At 40.9% G+C, this 24,728-nt stretch overlaps 1 protein-coding gene across 2 annotated transcripts in view; it reads left to right on the top strand.

Moving 5' to 3' along the window:
- The window catches only part of znf536 (zinc finger protein 536), a 495,485-nt gene that overhangs the window by 389,287 nt on the left and 81,470 nt on the right, over positions 1–24,728 (top strand). The window lies entirely within an intron of this gene.

Below are 24,728 nucleotides of genomic sequence, written 5' to 3'. Positions count from 1 at the left end.
CTACATTTGAAAAGTTGGAACATTAAATTTTGTAATGATGTAAAACATCTTCAATTTTTGACAGGACAATGGCACTTATTGTACTTTATGGGTCCAGTGGTGATTCAAAGGTCACTTTTTGTATGACTCCTCAGACAAGGGCAACAGTGAATGAAAATTAGATTACAAGCGTGGAACTGTTTTATCTATCAGTTTGGAAAGCAGCACGCTAATAAAAAAGACCAAAGAGAAAAGAAATATAGAGCAAACAGGCAATAAGAAGGTAAACAAATGAATGAGTAAGATGGATGTGTCTCTGCATTTCTTACTTAGGTTAGCCATTCACTTGTAATTGTATAGTACAGAAATTTATGCTGAAGAGATTGTTCCAAAAATGCACTGTTCAGCTTCACTCTCCTTTGCTTAACATAATTAATACATTTTGAAGAACTGATCTACCTTTGCTGCTTCAGTGCTGATCATTTATTGGCTTGGTGCTAATAATTATGAAACATTTTTAAAAATTCTATCCTGGGATGTGAGCATTGTTGGCAAGGCTAATATTTGTTGCTTATCCTTGATTGCCCTTGAGAAGCTGGTGATGAGCCATCGTCTTGAACTGCTGCAGTTCATTTAGTTACACCCGCAGTGTTGTTAAAAAGGAATGATGTAAGAAGATAAGAAATGGCAATGGGAGTAGGCCATTTGGCCCCTCAACCCTGCTCCACCATTCAATACGATCATGTCTGATCTGATGTGTGGCCTTAACTCCACTTTCCTGCTTATGGAGTTATACAGTGTAGAAGGAGGCCATTCAGCCTATTGCATCAACCACAATCCCACCCAGGCCCTATCCCTATAACCCCAGGCATTTACCCTAGCCAGTCTCCCTGACACTATAAGGCAATTTAGCATGGCCATCCCAACTAATCCGCACATGTTTCGTCTGTGGGAGGAAACTGGAGCACCCGGAGAAGGCTGACGCAGACATGGGGAGAATAAGCAAACTCCACACAGACAGTGACACAAGCTGGAAATCAAACCCAGGTTCCTGGAGCTGTAAAGCGGCATTGCTAACCACTGGGCACCATGCTTGTCCTCCCCTTGACTCCCTTATTAAAGATCTGTCTGACCCATCTTTGAATAGATCTAATGACCCAACATCCACTGCTTGCTGGGCAGAGAATTCTAAAGATTAACAATTCTTTGAGATGAGAAATTCTCCCTTGTCTTCATCTTAAATGGGAGACCCCTTATTTTGAAATTATGCTCCTTGTTCTAGGTTTCCCCATGAGTAGAAACACTCTCTCAACATCTACCCTGTTATACCCCCTCAGAATCTTAAATGTTTCAATATGATTAACTCCCATTCTTCTACTGAGTGAGCACAGGCCCGACCTACTCAATCTTTTCTCATAGCACAAACTATTCACCCCAGGAATCAAGATAGTGGAGCTTTTCTGAACAGCCAATGCAAGTATATCCTACCCTAAATAAGGAGACCAAAACAGTACAAAGTACTTTGCGTAGTCTTACAATTCCCTATACAGTTGTAGCTCCATCTCCCTTGCAATAAAAGCCAACATTCCATTTGCCTTTCTAATTACTTGCTGTACTTGCACACTAATGTTTTGAGATTCATGCACAAGAACACTCGGATTTCTCTGTACCACAACATTCTGCAATCTCTCTCTATTTAAATAATGTTATACTTTATTTCCCACTGAAGTAGTCAACCTCACTTTTTCCTACATTATACTTCATCTACCAAATTTTTGTCCATTTACTTAACCTGTCTATATTCCATTGCAGACTCTATGGGTGGAATTTTCCTACCCTGCCCGCCATGGGAATCATAGCAAAGGTCTGTTGATCTCGGCCAGATCTTCCAGTCTTGGGGTGGACATGGCTGGAAAATCCTACCCTATGTAACCCCATTATAATTTGGTTTTCTACGTATCTTTGTATGATCAGCAAATGTGGGTACAATATATTCTTTCCCTTCATCCATGTCATTAATATAGATGGTAAATTAGGCTTTGTTAAAGTAAAATTCCAGAATTTTGACCCAGTGAAAGCGAAGGGACGATGATGTGCTTTCAGGTCACAATGGTGTGTGACTTGGTGGGGATTACGCAGATAGGGGTCTCCCCGTGAGTCTGCTGCCCTTGTTCTTGGTGGCAGGGGTTGCGGGTTTGGAAGGTGCTGTCAAAGAAAGGTTGACAAGTTGCTGCATGCACATTGCTGCCAATGTGTGTTCGTTTAAATTATTGGCTGGTTCCTTACCATCGTCCACGCCTATGAGATTTTTCCGTCCTGCTGCAATGTATGGAGCTTTAGTTGGCTGCCAAATTCTCCAATCTCGCTGCAGCGGGACCGTGGCATGAACAGCAAGGAAGATCACACCGACTGTATTTTTAAATTTATATATTAAAAATGACTAAAGGACCAGAAAATTACTGATCCATGATTGTTACAAATTAGAAACTACAGCAAACAAAGCTTCCTGAATGAGGACAGGAAATATTTATTCTGTTGAGCTGAATTATGATCCAAAATGTTCATTTCATCACACTTTTATATTTACCCATTGATGTGCTTTAACCTCCCCATATATGTCAGATGCAATAATTCAGCCTTCATCCTAATTTGTCCCCTTTATATCAAATGTCATCTTGACTCAATTGGTAGCACATGCAGCTCTAATTAGAAGATTGTGTTCAACATCACTCTGGGACAGAAGCTTGTAATCTGGGCTGGCATATCATGTAATAGTGAATGAACATGGTACTATCAGAGGTACTGTCTACCTGTTCCAGCGTTTGTGTGGATGTAAAAAATAATCCTATAGCATTATTCAAAGCAGAGCAGAGTTGTCCTGGCCAGCATTTCTCCCTTAATTAGTAACATTAAAATGACCAAAATGTCCCTCATTTAATAAGTGAAACACACTCTTCAGAAACAGTATTCAGGTTTCTGCATTTCAGTAATCACACTTGGGTGGTGATATGTTTTCTACTGAGTTCTTAATTAAACATCAAATGTGTGGTATAAATCAGGAAGTCCACATTGTTTCAGTCTGTAGACACCGACTGCGAACCTGTTCAGCGCTCTCCTTACACCCTCTCTTCCTTGAATCTAAAAAGTTGATGAGACTAATTAGACTATGATCCCATTTAATTTCATAGAAACATAGAAAATAGGTGCAGAAGTCGGCTATTCAGCCTTCAAGCCCAGACCACCATTCAATATGATCATGGTTGATCATGCACTTTCAGTATCCCATTCCCACTTTCTCTCCATACCCCTTGATCCTTTTAGCCACTAGGGCCACATCGAGCTCCCTCTTGAACATATCTAATGAATTTGCCCCAACAGTTTTCTGTGGTAGAGAGTTCCACAGGTTGACAATTATCTGAGTGAAGAAGTTCTTATTCATCTCAGTCCTGAATAGCTTACCCTTTATTCTTAGACTGTGACTCCTAGTTCTGCACTTCCCCAACATTGGGAATGTTCTTCCCACTTCCAGTCTGTTCAGTCCCATCAGGATTTTATATGTTTCTGTGAGATCCCCTCTTATTCTTCTAAATTCCAGTGACTACAGGTCCAGTCGATGCAATCTCTCCTCATATGTCAGTCCTGCCATTCCAGGAATTGGTCTGGTAAACCTTTGCTGGAGTCCCTCAATAGCAATACCAATCATTCAGTTCTAGCCTTTCTCAACATCAAGATCTACATTGGGTGGCAATTGTATGATTGTGGGATTTAGAGGTGTAAATTCCTTCTAACTAAAAACTCTAAAGTCTGAATTCTTGATTTCTAACACTAGGGTCTTCAGTTATGCTTGACCCAACAAGGTATGAATAACTAGTATAGTATGTATTGGCTGTAGTAGAATTTATTAAGCAAGATTTTGCATAGTATTTAAGACAAAGTAGTGAAAGTAACATAGAAGTTCTTCATCCCTCAAATTCTTAGGAGTGCTTGAGCATTACCAACATAAGGCAGTGGCCGGTATTTTACGACCTTGCTCGGGCAAGGCTCATAAAATCCTGCGCGAGGCCAATGGAGAATTCCTATCTATGAGCCTCACCCGCCCCGATTCTGAGGTGGACAAGATGGTAAAATACCAGCCAATGTCTTTTTCTTCTCTGTCTTTGAAGTGACCTTGAACTCTGTCCAGAAGCCAAGGTAACAGTGTGCTAACAAAGATTCCAATTTTTCAACTTTTATCCCTCAGTCCCATTATTACTCCTCCTTGAATAATCCAAATTCAGATCTTCCATTGGTTTCGGATGTAAGTCATTGTGTGTCATACCACATTTACAACAAGAGTCATATGGATTAAAGACAAATGTTCTCCTCCCTTGTTTCCCTGGGAGTCATTGCAAACAAATAAATACAGAAGTCACAAAGTCACATTCTCTTGTCACTAAGTTACCCATTATAAATATTAAAATCATTAAGAACAAATGCTAAAAACACTTCCGATCGTAATAACTGACAGTAAATATTTGCTTCTGGTACAGATCTATCAGAGCAATTGTTAGTTTCTTTAAATATAAGGTGTCATTCTAAGAATGAACTACTATTAGCCATTTCTTCAGAGCTCCTAAATATGACTCTTCGGCAACATAAGTTGTAAAACAATTAAAAGTCTGTTTCTCGGAACAACAGTTGCAAAACATTCCAATTGCCTTGACTGTCCATTGTTTCACTAACAGAAAGTCAAACTAAACCATATAAAAAGCAATTAAGGAATCCATAGATGCTACAGACCAACAACAAACCTCAAAATTAGTAGAATGATCAAAATCTTACTCTTTACCTTAAGAGCTTATTTTTGATTTTGCAACTGCAATGCCATTCACATATTAATAACTGAAACATGCCCAATGGTAGTTCTTCAAATGACGAGAGATCAGTCATATCATCAGTCTGTCTAGGGGCATTTGGTATAGTTCCATTCAATGCTATACACGTAAGTATTGTTCTGATTTCTCCAAGTGGTGACTCACCTCTCCTCTGTGCCTTGTTAGGTTGCTGCAAAAGCAGCACTGAAATTGGAGGTACAATGCAAAATGGCATTTGGTTACTCCTGGAGTCATTAGTGAATCACTTACACCTAGCTGAATCACAGTGAATCAATCCCATTGTGCGATTTTTGTTTTCCTCAATGATTGTATTAATCATTGAGCACTAATCTTTATAAGAGTTTGTAAGATAAATTTTGATGTGAGTTATAAGGCAAAATTTCCTATAAACTACAGTCAACCTACAGTGCTATCCAATAAATGCAATGCCTGTGTGGCTCTGAGCTTTATTTGGCTGAAGTGTTTATGTTCTCAATTATTTGTAGACTTTAACTGAAATGCAACAGATTGTATTTATTCCATTACAGAAAATGTTATTACATGTTCTCTTCTACCTAAACATTCAATTAACTCATCTCACTGTTTAGTCCTGGCAAATTTCAAAAATAGTTTACTGTTTTTAACCTTACTCAATTCAAAGTGAAATATAACATTCATAACAAGAGGGCTGACGACACATGAAGTATTTAACCAATTGTTTCCATAGTGAACTCTGATAGTTTGAATTTATTGCTATTAAAACACACATGTACTCTAAGGCTCATTGTAAATAGAGTCATTGATTAAATTGGAGAATCAAAACAGCTTATTAAATCGCTATGAGGTCATTCAAAACTAGCTGCTTGGAGGTTAGTTCCTGTACTGTGACATTAGATTCTATATAAATTAGTGTCTAATGTGTGCACATGCTGGGAAATATCATTTTGTTCTAAAAAAAACTTTAATCACAGCCCTGTTTTCTGTTGTGAAGTCAGTCTCATCTCTAGCAGCACATTGTGTCAAAATAATGTAACACAATGAAGGATGATTTATTCTACTTTTATTTAAAGTAGACATTTATATACTGTTTATAAGACCTGCCAGAATAATACAATAATTTTCTAACAAAGTCATAAAAGCACATTGCACTTCAGCCTAATAGTTTTCTTCAGCACAATTCTGACAACTTAGTACTTACTGAAGGTATTTAGACTTTAACATTGCGTAAGAATCGCTGAAAATGCCTGCTTATCGCCAGTTGTGCGATGATCTTGGAATAAAAGCCCTCATCTGTGGTTGCGGCTTGACTGACCTGCACTGTTTCTGCATTAAATAAAGATATAAAATTAGACCATGTAGCCATGCTAACAGTGCTCACTAGGGTGTGAGATGTGCACCAGAAGATCAATTGGATATCAGTAGGATCAATTTCTTCACTTCATCTCAGCAAATAAGAGCCATAACTTTGCTTACTAATTGATTAAGAATCAGTGGCTGGAGACATTTGACTCACCCCCAAAAAGGGCTTCTGGCCACCTTCCCCCCAAGACCAAAAAATCCTTCCCAAAGCCAATGGACCTTTGCATGGATCTGTCCCACCCGCTACAATTCCCGTGGCGGGCAGGGCAGGAAAATCCTACCCAAAGTCAACGGACAGTGACTGCTCTGTGCACTAGTTCATTCTGACCTGTGGCCTGAACCAAACTTGGGTTTGGGCCTCATTTAAATGGCACAAATGAGTGACTGGTGCCTAATGCCAAATAAGTACCCTGTGTGTCAGTGGGCATATCACTCTACTGTCCCACGGTGGAGCTGAGGGAGGCAATCCAGAAAGGGACCATGAGTATATTGGCAATGTGCCAATTCATTTGGGGCCCATTGCTGAACATTTTCAGGTCTTTTTGAGTGGTGTCCTTGGACCCATTGAAGAACTGCTCATTAAACCTCTCAATATCTGTATACTGTCAGCTTCACCCACCTGGAGCTGAATTTCACAGTCGGGATCTAACACTCAGAAGGACCATAATTTATATATTTAAGGAGCCTAACATCTACATCTCGGATAGTTAACAATTACCAAGCCAATATGGTGCACTTTGGCAAAATTCAGAGCATAAATGATGGCTGTAAGTTGAATTTCTTCTCCAGTGATACATGCAGTGTCATTAAGTTTTTGTTTATTTATAAGTGTCACAAGTAGACTTACATTAACACAACAATGAAGTTAATGTGAAAATCCCCAAGTCACCACACTCCAGGTATGCTGAGGGAGAATTTAGCATGGCCAATGCACCTAATCAGCACGCCTTTCATTACACAATGATTTGGATAGGTTTTGAACTAAAACCATTTTAATGATCACATAATGACATTTTATGATGGGAGCTCATTTTGATATGTTACATATTAAACACAGTAAAGTAGGTCAAGCAGAATGGGAGGCCTAAGGAGTGAACATTTAAGAATCAAGCTTGGTTAATCAATTATGTTCAGTAATCAAATCATAGTTAAACATCACCTTGACATTCACCATAAGAAAAACTCCCGGACTCCTAAATTTCTTCTTGATGTATAAACTAAACAGATTTGAAAATTCACAACAACTTCCATTGATCTAGAGATTTCCAATGTTTTCTGAAGGAAGCTCATCCCACCCGCTGAGAAAGTCATACCAATTTAAAGTTTCATACCATCAAGGTGAATGTAAACATTTTAAAAGGCACACTATAAAAAGATTATTCCCTAAATCACACACTTCTTTTGGCTTTGATAAAGATACAGCAAGGCTGCTTGACCACCTAGCCAGAATATACCAACAATGAAAAGAAAATCAATAGTTTGTTACTGTTGACTGGCACTATTTCAGAAGCTTTGTCAAAGAAATCTTGTTTTACTAATTCACTGACACTACATCACACCATGGGTGATAGTTCAATGCAGGTGGCAGGACTTTTACCAACCCGCTGGAGGGCTGGTGAGAGCCTAACGTCACCTTTTGAAAAGGCCCTGCCAAGTTAAATGCCAATTAGGCACTGAAGTGGACAGTAGCAACTTTCCCGGAATCAAGGACCCCATCCTCAAGTACATCCAGCCTATCAGATGCTGATGGTTATCCAATGTTAGCAGCATTTGTGCGAATGGTGGCTGCTGTCAGTAACGCACCACCAGAGGCCTTGGATGGCCAAGGGATCTCAGGGCAAAGATGAGTGAGTAGAAGGTTGGGGGTTGGTAACAAAGGCGGAGAATGGCCCCGAGCTGTTCCCCCAATCTCATGTTGGCTCCCCCAATCAGACACAAAGTGTCTGATAATGAGGGACTGCTGCTGCCTCCCCCACCCTACCCCCCAGCAACACTCCCCTGCCACTCCCCCACTTTCCACTATAGGAGCCTGCAATACAAACTGAAACTGCTTTACCTTTTGGGCTTTCCACATAGTGAGTTATCCGCCTCTCCTGGTTGAATATCAGTGGTGGTTGTATAAGGCCCTTAAATAAGCATTAACTGATCACTTAAGGGCATCAATTGTTGGTGGGCAAGAGAGCTGTCTGCAAATCTTCCTATCTTGGAATTAATTGAGGCAGAGATAGAAATGTGGTGGTAACCCCATCCCCAACCTGATTTAATGGACCTCCCATCAAGATTAAACTCTGTGCCGTGTCTATTTTCTATCTGATGGCAACTGAATAATCACCTGCAATGGCCTTTCTTCCCATTTCTGAACATCAATCCAGGTGCCTACGAAGAATAAATAGATCTATACACGGTTTTCTTCTGCTTATATACATTCTGCTCCTTTATGATATCATCTGAAAGTGCAGTGCCAGTTTTCACATGCACGTTGAAGAAACCCAGCCCTACTCCCCCCTGCATCTTTCAACCTCTGCACTGTTGCAGATTGCTTGTCTGCCATGCAGGACAGCTGGATCAGGAATTGCCACTAACTAAGCACTGACCCTTGCAACAAACTCTGATTATGAGCCATTGACTCCAGCTCTCGCTCAGGAAGCCACATGAGACAGCACCTGACCATTGGTTTCTTTTCTTCTTGGTGTTTGATCTAACCCTGAAATGAAGTTTCAATTACCTATCTGCACCATCATTCGGATTGTCTATTACCATCTCCATAACATTGTCTGTCTCTGCTCTTTCCTCAGCTCATCTGCTCCTTTCCTTTGTCACATCTAGACTCAACCTGCTTCAATGCGCTCCTGGCCAACCTCTCATTCTTGAACCTCCATACACTTGAGTGCATCCAAAATCTGCTACCTGTGACACAACTTGGATTAAGTCCTGCGTTCACCCATCACCCTGTGCTCGCTGACTTGTACTGGCTCCTAGTTATGTAATGCCTCAATTTTAAACTTGGCATCTTTATGTTCCTCCATCACCTCTCCCAATCTTATCTCTGTAATCTTCTCTAGCCTTACAATGTTCTGAGATATTTGTATCCTCCGTTACTGGTGTCTTTCGTATCACTGATTTTAAACATTTCATTGACAGCTTGCCTTCAGCTGTCGAGTTCCGAAGCTCTGGAATTTCATCCCTATGTCTCCCTGCCTGTCTACTTCTCTCCTTTAAGATGCTACTTAAAAGCTAGCTCTTGAATCAAACTTTAGGCCATCGCTTCTAATATCTTCTTATATGCTTTGGTGTTAAATGTTGTTTGACAATGCTCCTATGAAGACCTTAGCACAGATATTCATATTATCTATCATTTGGAGACAAAGAGCATTGATTATTTCTAGCGATACCCATGTTCTGTAGCAAGGTCACATAATGTTACTGTAGCAGTTCAGTGTGAATGAAGAAGGAAAGTACAATTGCTTTTACTGGATGTAATTTAACTGATCGTGATTTTCAGTTTGACATACAACTTTCAGTATGGTAGAAGGCTATTTGACCCAATGTGACTTATGCTTATGCTTATGAGGGAATAGACACAGTTTTGAAAATCCCAAATGATTAAGTATTTTGGAAAATGTAGATTGAGCTAAGGCACAATACCACTCTTTATCTAAGTAGATATATCTCGAACGTATTTGAATAGAAAAGGAAAGGCAAGTATAATTAGTCAAGTTGTATCCACTAAAAGCAGTTATGCAGGTTCCCTTCAGATGATGAAGAAACTGTTTAATTTTGCAGAAACTCGCACTTCTATAGTGATTTTAATGTTGAATAACATCCCTTGGCAATTTAATGAAGTAAAAACATCACAAAAATCAATCCTGAAGCAACAAAAACCGCAGGAGAGGTGACAGTTTAAACAAAGAGGTGGGTGTTAAGGAGTGTCTTAAAGGAATAGAGGAAGGTGGAGAGATTTAGGAAGGAACTACAGCTCTTACACCTGAAGGCACATCACAACTAATGCGGTGATTGGATTTCGGGATTCACAGGAGACCAGGGTGGGAAGAATGCAATGGGCTGTAGGGCTGGACTTTGCTACAGAGATAAGAGTGAGTAATAAAAACATGGGATAATACTTTCAAACTTAATGAGTTGCAGGACCCAGAGCCAATGTACATCAGCAGGTACAGTGACGAAGGATGATGAGGCCTCACTTTGGCCTAGAATATGAGTAGCAATTTCCATTAGTTGATATTTAGGGAGGATAGGTATCTAAGAAGAGATTTGCAGTAATTGAGTTGGAGAGTGATAATGATATAGATAAAAGTTTCAACAGTGAGTGAGCTCAGTCAAGGACAATGATGGATAATGTGGAGGTGGAAGTAGGTGGTCAACTTTTCACCGAAATAAAGCCATTTCAACCTTTTCCTTTGTGCTGGAGTCTGATCCTCTTGTTAGTAATCAATTTCAGTTCTGGCAAACTTCTCTCAATAAATTGCTTACATTTTTTTCCTTTTCTAATGCAATTCTCTGAATTGCTTTCAGCAGTTTTGGGCTTCAGTGTAACTCCAGGCCTGTTTTTGTGCCAATCCAAAACTCAGCCATACAGCTGAAAAACAAGCCCAAGGTGTTTTAGCTCTTGGGCTTCACTATAATCTCATACAACCTTCATTGATAGACTGGGACACCTGACCATTTTCAACAATGCATTGCTCATCAGGTTGACTTACAGCAGGAATGCACTTCTTAAAGCACTGCTGCATTTCCTTCTGTGTGTCTTTGATACAGTGGTGCAGCAAGAAACAGAGATAGGGAGAGAGAGCATCAGGAAATAGGCAAACCCTCAGGTTCTCTGAGGCCTCTGCGGAGGTGCTGCTGTAGTAGGTCAAAGTTTTTTTCCAAACTAGGGACTGGAGAATGTCAAATACCAAGTCCATCAGCATGGAAAGAGATTGCTGAAATTGCCAGCTCTAGAAGCATCGTCCCCAGGACCTTGGTGTGGTGCAAGGAGTGATCTAACAAGATTAGCATGAGTGAGTACAGCTCTTCATTTCTCCAGCTCCATCAAGGACACATGGCAACAGTACCATCCCCCTCATCCCCACAACCCCCAACAAGCTCCTTCTCTCCTTCACATCGAACATTACCCTGTCAAGGGCAGCTCTCATCTTCATTACTAACGCACACTCTCTTCCTTCTTCCTTACACAAACACATGAGCACCATTCTCTTCAATTTTGCTAACCTTTCACCAACTTCTCTTATGGTTCCTTCCAAACAATTCCCTCCACGCTCCTGCTTTCAGTTCAACATTTCCACATCCTAATTGCCTTTTGCGTCTTTTATCCCCCAGGATCTGTACATTGAACAGAAACCCAGACATCTGCAATCATGTTTGTAGAAAACACTCACTATCTTGTTTTCTCTCTCTACAGAATGAGACAGCACATAACAACAGGGAGAGGATTAAGACCAGGGAGAAACACCAAACCTAATGGTGTTGTCAGAGTTGGAGCAGCAAAAGCTCAAGATCAGTAGCTCAGCCACAAGTTGTAAGGATAGAATATTTCAACGCCAGGAGCCTCTGTGGACAAGGGTCTCTGACTATTCTTCCCATCTGTCGTGACCCTTAAGAAATGCACAAGCACCCAGCTCCAAGTTGCATTCTGATAGCTCTTGTCTACTACTAGCCAGCACCTCAGTGACTTCCTCTCTCATGTTCAATTTCTGTTTCCTCCAGATCCTTGTGAACAGCCAGGACCCCAATGGAGAAGACACCTCAGAGGAGAATCCTTTGAGGAGGTCCCGTCAAGTGCTCCTGCTATTCCAACTACCAGCTCAGAGATTGAGACCCCAACTATATTAGAGAGTGAGACGAGGGGTCTGCACATGGTAAAATACCCAATGCTAATGAACAGCAACAGGAACAGTCTAGCAAGTCTCTTTCCCATTCTAGAGGGCAGAGGAAATTTGTGTGTCCATATTCCAGGGTAGGCAGGATTGAGGCTAAAATTTGATCAGCCGTGGCCTTACTGAATGGCAGAGCAGGCTGAAATGGCAAAGTGGCCTAATCCCACTTCTAATTCATAAATTTATATGACATGCACATCACAAGGCCCAGAGGTAAGAAGAAAGCTGCTTGTTACACACAAGCAGTTGTCTGTTGTATTAGAAGGCATACTAATGAGTTATCCACTTGTGTGGTGTCATCTCCAACATCAACATTCTGCAATCTACCCGAGAGAATATGGCCTTTGTGATTTTGATGGTTGTCATGTAAACCCTGGACCCAAACTTGTGAAGCATCCTGGAGAGACCAAATAATATCCATTTTGGATAGCTGGATGGAGAAAATAGATAACAACGTAGCTCTTGTCTTCTGCAATCTGATCTCCTACAGACAAATGGAAGCATTGAGCCCCAACCCCAGGGATTGGCAGAGGTGCAGCACGTGTTGTCTTACTCAAGGTATTAGTAGGCCTACTCCTTCCCCATTGCATCAGCTATGGTACTGCAAAGCCAACTGGACGTGACCATCTCAGCAGCAACCGAAGTGCTGAGGTCTGCAGCTGAGTGCTTTCTGGATCGGGAAGCTTGATCCATGAAAATCTCAGGAGTTCACACATGCAGGACCTATCACTAGTTCTTCTGAACATACTGGGGACACATCTCAGCAACAGCTGCAGTTGGTAAACTTTTAAAAATAAATCCCAATGGGCTGACCATTTGGACAACAGATTAATTTGTTGCAATGTTGCATTTGGAATTAAAATCCATATTTAGGCCTTTGGTCTATAGTTTGTTTACAATACAGCTTTTTGGTCTGTATTGTCAGAACACCATTGACATGGACGTCAGCCAAATGGGTTCAATCTTCTTTAATGCAGTCTCAAGCGAGCTGTGAAAGAGTAACCTGGACTACTAATGCTAAGGGGCTGTTTCTGACCTTTAGGGTGAGAAGATTAAGAAAAGCACTGGAAATATTGTCCTATCAACTGCACTGTTAGTTTTCCAGTTGCAATAAACCTTACCTTCAATTTTTCATCTGATTATCTTTATCCAATTCCTCCTCATCTGAAAATATTCTTCATATTTATGTGCCTCCTCCAAATCCAATCCTTTTTGCATTGCCAGTTGTGTAGAAGTAAGAAAACCACAATGAGTCATCCCATTTTGTCTGGCCTTTACTGTAGGGAGTCTTTAGAACTGTCAAGATGCCTGATGTTTGTTTGAAAATGTCAGTGATAGGTTCTCCATGTACCTGTGATGCTGAAAATGTGATGACATTGCAGACATTCTTCGATGTTCCTGAATAGGTGGGAAAATGAGGGGTGCAAATGTGTGTTGTGGAGTTAAGGCAAGGTGGCAGCTCCCAGTAAAACTGTTGTAGTCTTGTGTTCACCTTCAGTGATGATCATGTATCAGTTAAACTTTGATGGAGTTTAGATGCTCATTGGTATCCTGAGATGAGTGCAGTTTACTGTGCCCTAGGTACAAGGAAATCCAAACGTTGCTTCAAATCCACATCTCTCTCATTCTATATGTTAACAACCATCACAAAGGTTTGCGCTTGCAAGAAGGGCATTGGTGACCTGCTTGATGACCAATTTCTCTACTACCAAAGTTAATCTGACTGGCCTGTAGTGGCTGAGCCTTTACAGCCTTCATTGAACAAGAATTTAGCATTTGCAATTCTGCAGACCACTGGCATCATCCCCGAATCTAAGAAAGATTGCAAAATTATGACCCACCTTTGCAATTTGCAGTCTTACTTCCCTCTATCCTTAATCAACCCCACTTCTTTTAGTGTTATTTTATGTATATATGGCTATTGAAGACTTTGGATCCTCTTTTATGTCAGCTGCCAGTCTCTTTTCATACTCTCTCTTTGCTTCTCTTATTTGCTTTTTCAATTCCCCTCCAAAGCATCTAATTTCAGCCTGGTTGTCAGTTGTATTATTCATCTGTCGTAAGCACACTTTTTCTTTTTTTATCTTATTCTCTATCACATCATCCAGAAAGTTCTGCATTTGTTATACCTACCTTTCCTCTTTGTGGGAATAAACCTTGAGTATAGCTGGATTATTTCTTCTTTAACGGTAGCCCATTGTCCAGTTTCCCATTTTTCTGCCAACATTTGAATCCAGTTTATCTGTCTCAAGCCTATTTTTACTCCACTGAAGTTGGCTTTCCTCTAATTAAGTGTTCTTACCTGGATTATTCTTTGTCCTTTTCCAGAGCCAACCTAAGCCAAAATTGCTGTCCCCTAACTGTTCTCCTATTCTACCTGATCCACTTGGTTCACTTGATTCTGAAGAACCAGCGTCATCTTTCTCATTATTTTGGAAACATACCACTGTGGAAAATTTTCCTGAACACATTCCAAGAATTCTTGCCCCTCTCAGCCATTCACACCACCACTATCCCAGTCCATATCCAGATAATTAAAGTCCTCATAGCTATTCTATAATTCTTACACTTCATGTTATTTCCTTGCAAGCTAATTCCTTGACACTAGTCACACTAGTTGGTGGCATCTCAACTACACTGAGAAATATAACTGCACATTCTTTGTTCCCTTACTCTATCCAAATAGATTGGGTGCAATCTTATCGCCTGTTCATGCCATGCTCCTGCTGCAGCAAAGACGGAGATTTCGGCGATAAGCCAACTCTCCATTCATTGCAGCGGGATGGGGAAATCCTACTGGTGTGAACAGTCAGTAAATTACACCCATTGTTTTTGATCTCTTTGGGACATCTTCTCTCTCCACGACTGCAAGGTTCTCCTTAATCAATATCAGCACATGTCCCCATTTCCTTCCTTTCCTATTTTTCCTGAAAACCTCATATCCATGTCTCTTTTTAAAGCCAGGCCTCAGTTACGGCCACAATATTGTAACCACATGGCAATCTGCACCGATGACTCACCAATCTTATCTATCACATTTCATGCATTCACGTAAAAGTACAGTAATGTTATTATTTTCTCCTGTATTTTGAATCCACCTAATAACTAACTGTTTCCGACTCTGATGCTATTTATCTTTCCCAGTATTCTGCACATCTTGGTATTTCACTCTGATTAATGCAGGTTCTTAAAAATGATAATGAGAACATAATGTAATTATCTCCATGACCTGATATCCCAAAGAAAAAAGGTGAGCCAATTGCAGATGTACTACTCATAATTTTCTAAAATTCTTCCCATTGAGGAATTGTGTCTTTGAATGAGAAAATTTCAGATATTGATTTTAGCGACTTACCTGGCCTGTCCTATAGGTGTTAAGGGGTATAAGGAGAGTGCTGGACTGTAGTGTAGTGAGGATCATCCAAGATCGTAATGAATGGTGGAGCAGGCCCAAAGGGCCAAATGGCCTACTCCTGCTCCTATTTTCTATGCTCTCACCAGGGGAGATCATTTTAAAATTGGGGCTTCAGTTTGTATTTCAGATTCTTAGCGCATGTTTTAATTGGAAAACTATTGGGATAGCATTGCCACTAAACAAAATAGTTCAAAAATAGACCTAACTCTTGTAGAAACTGTCCTGCAACTTGAGCAGAATGAGCTGTGCATCAGAGGATCAGGAATTAATGTTGGATAAATATTTCAGGAAATAGTTCTTTAGTACAAAAACATTGTTTATGATCCTGCATTGTATAAATGCAGTGCACCAGTGAATTTACACTCTTTGGTCTGGTAGTCTGTTCTATTAATCAGCCACTAACTAGCCCCAGTCATCTTACAGAATATTCCTAATAGGCTGCTTGTAATGTATCAGAATAATACACTTCCAAAGCACACATGTTAATGCTATTCCATATGGGGACTAACTTTCATAGACAGCCTCTAAGTAAAGTTTTATTTAATTTAAAAGAATACATTTTCTCAACAGATTTATGTGCTGAGGATCATATTAAAACAGCTTCTTTATATTTTGTTTTAGGACAACATACAGGTACCAATCTTCTGCTTTTATATTCAGCTGAACAGCTGGTGTTATAGATTTGCTCAGATCTGCCTTTACATAGTGACCCACAGAGCATAGATGTGCAGGTCTGGTTCCCTGCATTTACATAACTAATACGCCCTTTCTCATCCTAACAACAGATCATATACCCGCATTGCCAAGGGTCTGTCATGTCATTGCTTCTTGGAACCTGGATTCATTTGCACCATGAGTCCAGCTGAAATACACTTACAATCAACTGTACTGCTTCAAAATGAAAATTTATAAATATCAATTACTGTCAGGGATCTGTGCAGGATCAATGGATATGATTGGACCACTTTTGATTCTTTGCAGATTAGATATGTGGAAAAAATCAGTTTGGTCTAAGAAAATACCAGGCAATTGATTTCTCCTTCTTATTCCTCCTTCTCCGTCTGATTCTGTACTTAAACTGCAGGAGTCATTGCACACGGTAAATATTTCAGCTGGGAGGATGATTCGATTCCTACCTCTTCCTTTTAAAACAAAATCTTTCACGGTGCATTATAATGTTTATTTTTGCATCTCCTTTACATATCGGGCAAAAATGAAGACAAATAGTCTCACCGCAATTATTCTTTATTCTGCTAATATTAATTAGGCTCAACATGAAAAAAGTCAGCAACTTTTCTGAAACTTGACAGATTCCTCCGAAGATGTTTGCCGTTACTTGAAGCAAATCACAATTAGATAACGCGTTGTCAAAGCTTCATATTGTGTTTGTTGACAGCCATGCTAAAAATTACAATAACAGCGCAGCACTTTATGCGTTTTGTGCTTATTCTTTTGTCACCAGTAAATCCTGGCATATCAAGACTTTCTCCTGATTTTTACCACATGCAAATCTCATCATTATATCAAAGTGTAAGCGAATCATAACAATGATCATAAAGGTGTAGTGAAGTTTTAGCATTGATGAATCTGCTTTCACACCAGGCGCGGTATCTCAAAGAAACAAATCATGCTGCATAGAATTCAAACACTGCAGATGCCTTCTTTCTCATTATTTGCTGACACTAATTTATTAATCATTTTATTTCTAAAAATAATAACAAATGCACATTATGAAAGACAAACATACTCTCCACATGTAATATCATTTTCCAAAGGTTGTCATCCTGTCAGCAAAGTCTGATCACGCCAATATCCCATTGATTAAAATTATAATGGCAGTATTTATATAGGATTTAAGGTAATACAAGATCAGGCTTAAGCTAACAATGAGTCTATGGAAGGAGCTGTTTCAGTGTGTTAGGCACAGGAACGCACTGCTACCTGTTTGAACTTTGACTATGTGTGATCTGGACTGGATGCAGCCTGTTCATTTAGTTTTCATACTTGAATTACAAAAATGGTTAGTCAGACAAGGAGCATCCAATACAATTACTCCAGTGTCTTGATTTTGCTTCTAACTAGTATGAGAATTAAATCTTATTTTTCAGCAGAGGGCTTCAACCAGAACTCAATATTGTGTGCTCTGTGACATAGCGGGCAGCATTTATACCTTTTCATTTCATGAACAACATGTGGAGGTCAGTGACACAGCCAGCATTTATTGCGCATTTCTGGTTGTCCGTGAGAAGGCACTGCCAAGCCACCCCCCCACAATACAGTCACATTGCTATGTCTCTGGAGTCACAGATAGACCAGACTGAGTAAGAGTGGCAGATTTCCTTCTTATTTGGAAGGAAGGACATTAGTGAAAGTACTTTTTTTTTACAACACTATGGTAGTTTGATGGTCAATAATACTGATAACAGCTTTTTATTTCAGATGTTATTTAATGAACTGAATTTAAATTTGTCATCTACTGAGGTGGGATTTGAGCTTGTGTATCTGGATCATTAGTCCAAGCTTTTGATTTGATATGATTTATTATTGTCACATGTATTGGGATACAGTGAAAAGTGTTGTTTCTTGTGCACTATACAAAGTATGCCGTTCATAGAGAAGGAAAGAAGAGAATGTAATGTTACCATCATAGCTAGAGTGTTGAGAAAGATCAGCTTAAATATATGGTAGGTCCATTCAAAAGTCTGATGGCAGCAGGGGAGAAGGTGTTCTCGAGTCATTTGGTACATGACCTCAGACTTCTGTATCTTTTTCCCAACGGAAGAAGATGAAGAGAGTATGTCCAGAGTGCATGGAATCATTGATTATGCTGGCTGCTTTTCCGGGACAGCAGGAAGTGTAGATGGAGTCTATGGATGGGAGGTTGGTTTGAGTGATGGACTGAGCTTCGTTCACAACTCTTTGTAGTTTCTTGTGGTTTTGGACAGAGCAGGAACCATACCAAGTTGTGATACAACCAGAAAGGATGCTTTCAATGATGCACCAATAAAAATTTGGATTAGTAATCACTATGCCACCATTCCCCTAAATGTCTGAGGTGTGTCATTGATATTGCTTTTGTGCAAAAATTGCAGTTAAATCTTTGATGGCAATTTTCTGACATTGCATGTTGTTTTGAACACTCAAAGTGATAGCAAGAACAATAGGTTTCTGTGTTTAAAAGCTGGGAAGCCACTAGTTCAAAGCAAGACCTGGTTCTTTTGTCACAGTACTGGAGTGTTTAGTGTCAGTTCCTGAGCATTCGATAATGCAACTGAGTAAATGACAGTCATACAGAAAATTGTACCTAACTTCACTGGAGGTAGTGACAGAAATAGCCACAGTGACATCAGTGGTCAGGAGAAACATACCAGAAACCATTTGTTAGAGTAAAGCAGCAAATTTCTTGCATGGAAAAAAATTGATGGCTTTGTCAGTAAAAGCCACTAGTGACTGAAAAAAACTGAGTTTAATTATCATCTTTCCTGTCTTATAACTTTTTTTTAATTATAAGATTTGGAAACAGCTGCTCTGTGTTGTTTGTGACAATTTAGGGGTGTAACCAGGGCAACCGGTTACCCTTGATAACTATATGTACTGTATCTCCTTCCAATTTAAAAAACACATTAGAATTAACATTGAACTGTGTTGCAGAATCAATCATCGATTTTTGGTTAACTGATTGTCCTGGTCAATCCAGCAATCTCACCGTATTATCAAAGCCAGCCAACATGTGGTGGCAGTTTCCACAATTTGCTAACTGAATGGTAACTGGAAGCATCTATTATTATTGTTGCCGTTAAATTTATATTCCTTTTCATTTTCTCCCTGAGCTTTCGCCCATGTCTTTTTGGACCAAGGCACCAGCCACAGGCAGGCAATTTGCACCCAGTGTCCTACCAACACTGCATATGGTGACCTCCAGGAGGTGTGTGTGTGTGTGTGTGTGTGTGTGTGTGTGTGTGTGTGTGTGTGTGTGTGTGTGTGTGTGTGTGTGTGTGTGTGTGTGTGTGTGTGTGTGTGTGTGTGTGTCAATGTTGAGAGGTGGGGTGGGGGATGAAATTGGAGAGATCTGTTGACTTTTCCTTATGCGCTGACCCATCTCACAGGTACACACTGTCCTCATAAACCATCACAATCGGGAATGTTAAATCTGTGGTTTTCTGGGGATTGAAGCTGAATCCCACCCTTAGACTGGCACTGTATGATCCTGCTGTCACACTGGCGCATGACAATGAATAATGTGTAATTAAAACTAATTCTATTTAAAACTAGGATGGCACGGTGGCACAGTGGTTCGCACTGCTGCCTCACAGCATCAGAGAGCCGGATCTGATCCCTGAGGTGGGTCATTGTCTGCACATTCTCCCTGCGTTTGTGGGTCTCCTCTCACAGTCTGAAAGACGTGCTGGTTAGCCGTGCATAGGCCAAGCTAAATTCTCCCTCAGTGTACCCGAAAAGGCACTGGACTGTGGCGACGAGAGGATTTTCACAGTAACTTCATTGCAGTGTTAATGTAAGCCTACTTGTGACACGAATAAATAAACTTAAATTCATTTCCCATGACCTTCAACATACCACAGCTAGATCCATTGGTATGAGAAATTAAAAAAAAAGCAATGACAGCACAAAATATTTAGAACATTAAAACATCAGTGCCAAGTGGCTGCATTGTTTATCTTACATTTCTCTGTTCAAATCTCCCATTGATTTTTGTCCCCTCTGTCTCTCCTCGCCTGAAGGTGATGACACACCTCATAAAAGCAAATTACTGCGGATGCTGGAATCTGAAACCAAAAGAGAAAATGCTGGAAAATCTCAGCAAGTTTGGCAGCATCTTTAAGGAGAGAAAAGAGCTTTGAGTCCTGATGACCCTTTGTCAAGGGTGATGACACTCTTTGACGTTTACACAGTAGGATGATTTAACAACTGCAAATGCGAGCCCTGACGGTGCCCAGTGTCAGCAGGCTGCTCTAACCGGAGGACCATAGTATGGCCAAGTTTTTCTGTCTTCATCCAGTCACCATACCTGTTTGCTTCCCAGCAGCAGTCAAGGGAGAGCAGGCAAGAGTCTCGCTGCTGTGACCATCAGCCTGCCCCAGGATGCTGGAGCCAATTGTCACAACTTTTTCTGCTGTTTCAGCTGAGATCAGTTAACTCGGAAAAGAGATGTTCATGCTTGGAACCTGAAACCTTCCCAAAGTTATAATTTGTTTTATTTTAGAGGAGTTAATTCCCCCCCTTGAGATGCTTTCTTTAATTGTAACTTGTTTTGCTGCAAATTTTGAGCACTAATACAAGAGAGCAGAACGACCATGCAGGTTAGTGAAACTAGTCTAATGCATAAAGCATTTAGACCATCTGATATGCCATGCACTAATTAAATCATATGGCTGTTAAGAGCAGGATACCAACAGCTGTGCCTCAGTAATATTTTTACAGAATTAGATGTGTGTAATATGTAAGATGATATGCTTTAAGAGCGGACATTGTGAACAGCAAGCTAAGAAATGGATCACAAGCCCAAAATGAATCCTATCTCTCTGGTTTGAAATCTTTTTCAAACACACAGATTAAAAAAAAAGAAATTGTGGTCATTTACTTCACAGTTTGTGCTGGAGAGTCTGAACTGACCAGAAATTGTTTTCAGGCCCCTCTTTTGAACTGGAATAGGGTTCATGTAAAAACAGCACTGAAATGGATAAAAAAAACACCTTGCTTCATGACCAAATCTGAACAGGCACCATTTTACAGACATATCACAATAACCTTTCAGCAAATTAAATTTCTTTATTGTTCTGTAGAACTGGCCACAAACAGTAAGAGCACCACCTAATGGACTGCTGAGAGAATTGTTCCTGAAATATTTAATTCCCTGCTCAAATGCAATGTGAACGCAAGCTGCAATCTGGAATTACTGTGGGGAGATACTACTGAATGCTTACTGCGTTCAAATGGTGTTTCTTTGCACAATATCCGAACGCAGGCATTAAGAGATTTATTTCTAATGGGCTAATACTTTTTGCCAACAAAGCATATGTTAAGTTTGTGTCTGTTGATATCGCAACAGGAGGTTCGAGGCTTATATTTTAGCTAAGGTTCCATGCAGTCCTGTTCTAAGTTGTTCCCGGTCTGACTGTGGTTTTACACAATGGCCCTGCTAAGGAAATACCACAGCTTAAAGAAGTGTTGTTTTGCTCTTTCGTTGCCATAACTTTGTAAAAGAGATGGGTCTGGAAGCTGACACGTAGTGCTGTGATGGGAGCAGCAAGGGATGTCAGACTAAAAGCAGTGCTGTGCATACACCTGTACAGGGCTAATGAGGTATCACAACCTTTCCTCTCCTCACTCTCTGCACTTAGTCGCAGGTGCTGCAATCCACTTTCTCCTCTGTGCTGTTGTGACATTTCTTGACATTTTCTCCTGCTCAATCTCTGCTGCTTCTCTCTCTCTCTCTCTCTCTCATTCCCTGGCATCCCTCTCAATTGTTTTTACTCTGACACAAATGATGATCTGAACTATTAGATGAGATGGATTTTATGCTTGCTGGAAGGACCCAGTTTTGTTCATAATTCCGAAAAGAATCTAATTTGCAAGGCATTCCTTTTTTATTTAAATGTGATGATTAATATTGATACATTTTTGAAGGGTTAACTGCTGTATTCAGTGACCAGATAAAAGGTTGCCATGCAACCGTGAATAGTTACAGAGTGCCGGTCATATATAGTCTTTATTTTTCATAATTTCAGCATAATCTCCAAGGCACTGGGCATAAAGCATAATGCTGACATCTACTTCCTTACCAAACAGATCCTTGTTCTAGATGGTTCTAGGCTAAGTGGTAATTAAGTCCTGGAACCTTGTGTTCGGTTTGCTCTGAGGTGCTCTGAGCATTTGGTCACACCAGTTGGCAGTGTTGTAGTCTTACAGTGGGCTGTCCTTAGTGTGGAGAACCGGGAACATTCTATTAACATGTTCTATTGGTGCAGGATTCACTGCTTTAGCCTCTGGAGTTGTCTACATGTCCACTGGCCTAGGAGGCCTGTGCCATAGGCCCAATGACTGAAGTGCTGTGTTATCTGTTTGTGTTGGCTCCAATATCTGTAGAAGATGCCAGTGGGTGCATACATAGTGGGCACTGCCTGAAGTTATCATATAACTGTTTGATTGAAAGGCATCACTGTATACCACCGTCAACTAGTCATGGCCATGAGCAATCTGAATCCTGACCATTTGACCAGGTGTTGGAGGGTCAAGTCTGCATTTTGCTCCTCAATCTGTGTTGCAGGAGGGCATCATTGACACTAGTTTAAAGTCTGGCTTGCAGTGGGGATCATGGGGTGGGACTTTCTGACCGCACTTGACCCAAGACCAAAAAACCCCACTTGAGGTCAATGGGCTTTGCATGGTGCTGTCCAGCCCATTACAATTCCTGTGGCAGACTGGGATGGGAAAATTCTGCCCATGGTCTAGTGCACCTGGGAAAAGTCACAGTGCTGTTGAGGGCAGGCCCTGTTGTGGTAGATTTTGCAGGCTGAGGAGTGCAGCATAGTAACCTGTGTGATCCCGGGAACATTTCTTTGGAAGATACTTGGCTGAGTAAGCCGCCCATTCTGCCATTGGAGTGTGGGTAAAGGGCCTGTGTAAAGTCCTGTGTGCATCCAAAGTTCTGAAATTTCTTGGAGATGATTTGGTAAATGGTGTTTGTCTCTCTGTGCGTGGAAAAGTGTCTCTTGGGCTTGATGACAACTGTGGTACTCATCGTGTTTGGCAGAAAGTTGAGTTCAAAGCACCTGGAATGTAAACCAATTCAGACAAAATGTTATTTACTATTCCGTCCAGGGATGTCAGCTGCTGTGAATGACCATGGGAAGTCCGGGACATCGTGCAAATGCAATGGTTCTTTTGCTTGATGTGGCTTGAGTGCATTGCATGGTAACTTTCCTTTCCATGTCTGCATACATGGAGGACCAGTGATTCCTTAGCCTGGTATCTAGCTGTTTCTACTCAGAGTGCCCTTAGTGACATTGTTGGGTATAGCACCTCAGGGAGCAGTAGGACGGCACAATGGTTAGCACTGCTGCCTCACAGCACCAGGGGCCCAGGTTCAGTTCCTGCCTCGAGTCACTGTCTGTGTGGAGTTTGCACATTCTCCCCTTGTCTGCGTGGGTTTCCTCTAGGAGCTCCAGTTTTCTTCCATAGCCCAAAGATGTGCGGGTTTGGCTGATTTGGCTGTGCTCAATTGTCCCTTAGTGTCAGGGAGATTAGCGGGGTAAATACTTGGGGTTGCAGGGATAGTGCCTGTGTGGGATTATTGTCGGTGCAGGCTGATGGGCCGATTGGCTTCCTTCTGCACTGTAGGAGTTCTATGGTTCTCTGTGTTGGGTAAGAACACTCTGGAGAAGGCATCAACCAAGTATAGCTCCTTGCCACATATGTAGACAACACTGAAATTGTTCTTTTGCAACTTTAACATTATGCATTGCAGAGATATAGGTGCAGTGTGAAGAGGTTTTGTTTAGATGGCTATGGGTGGCTGATGGTCTGTTTCAACAGTTGCAGGATGACCATGTATGTAGTCATGAAATTTCTGACAGGCAAAGGCTAAAGCAAGAAGTTCCCTTTCGATCTGTGCATAGCGAGTCTCAGTGTCAGTGAGAGCCCTTGAAGCAAAGGCTGTGCTATTCTATATACGGACTGTGCCAAGCCCATGCTGGGAGATGCCTGCTGGTATAAGTATAGGTGCTCAAAATATTGTAGCACCAGGGGGGCTCTGAGTTTGTTGCAGATCGCTGCGAGATGCTCTTGCTCGCGTCGTTCAACATCTTGATGGAGAAGTTGATGTAGAGGTCCAGTGATCTCACGATAACATGGGATAAACTTAGAAAGGTCATTTGTCTTACTGAGTAAAACATTGTTAATTCCTGCCAATCTAAGATCCAAACCAGATTTGGCATTGAGCCTCATTTCACGGCAAACAGCAGGGCTGTAGATGTCAATTGTATATCCTGAGGTAGCTCAGTGATCAGGGTCTGATGGATTCCAGTCAGCTCCAACACATGAGTCAATGTGATCCCCGAGCTGCAAGCACAGCCTCAGGTTTGTTCAAAGTGGCCTTGCCAACAGGCTGCCATCAAGGTTCTCTGTTGGTGGCTATATTTTTTCCAAGCATTGACATTAATACTGGAAGATTTCAGTGTAGCCTTCCGTGTGTCAATCAGGTGTTTCAGC

The sequence above is a fragment of the Carcharhinus amblyrhynchos genome, chromosome 4 (assembly GCF_965287045.1).
Source record: "Carcharhinus amblyrhynchos chromosome 4, sCarAmb.v2.hapA, whole genome shotgun sequence".
NCBI lineage: Eukaryota > Metazoa > Chordata > Chondrichthyes > Carcharhiniformes > Carcharhinidae > Carcharhinus > Carcharhinus amblyrhynchos.
The sequence above is the reverse complement of the archived record's forward strand: the minus strand, read 5'-3'. Positions and strand labels throughout refer to the sequence as shown.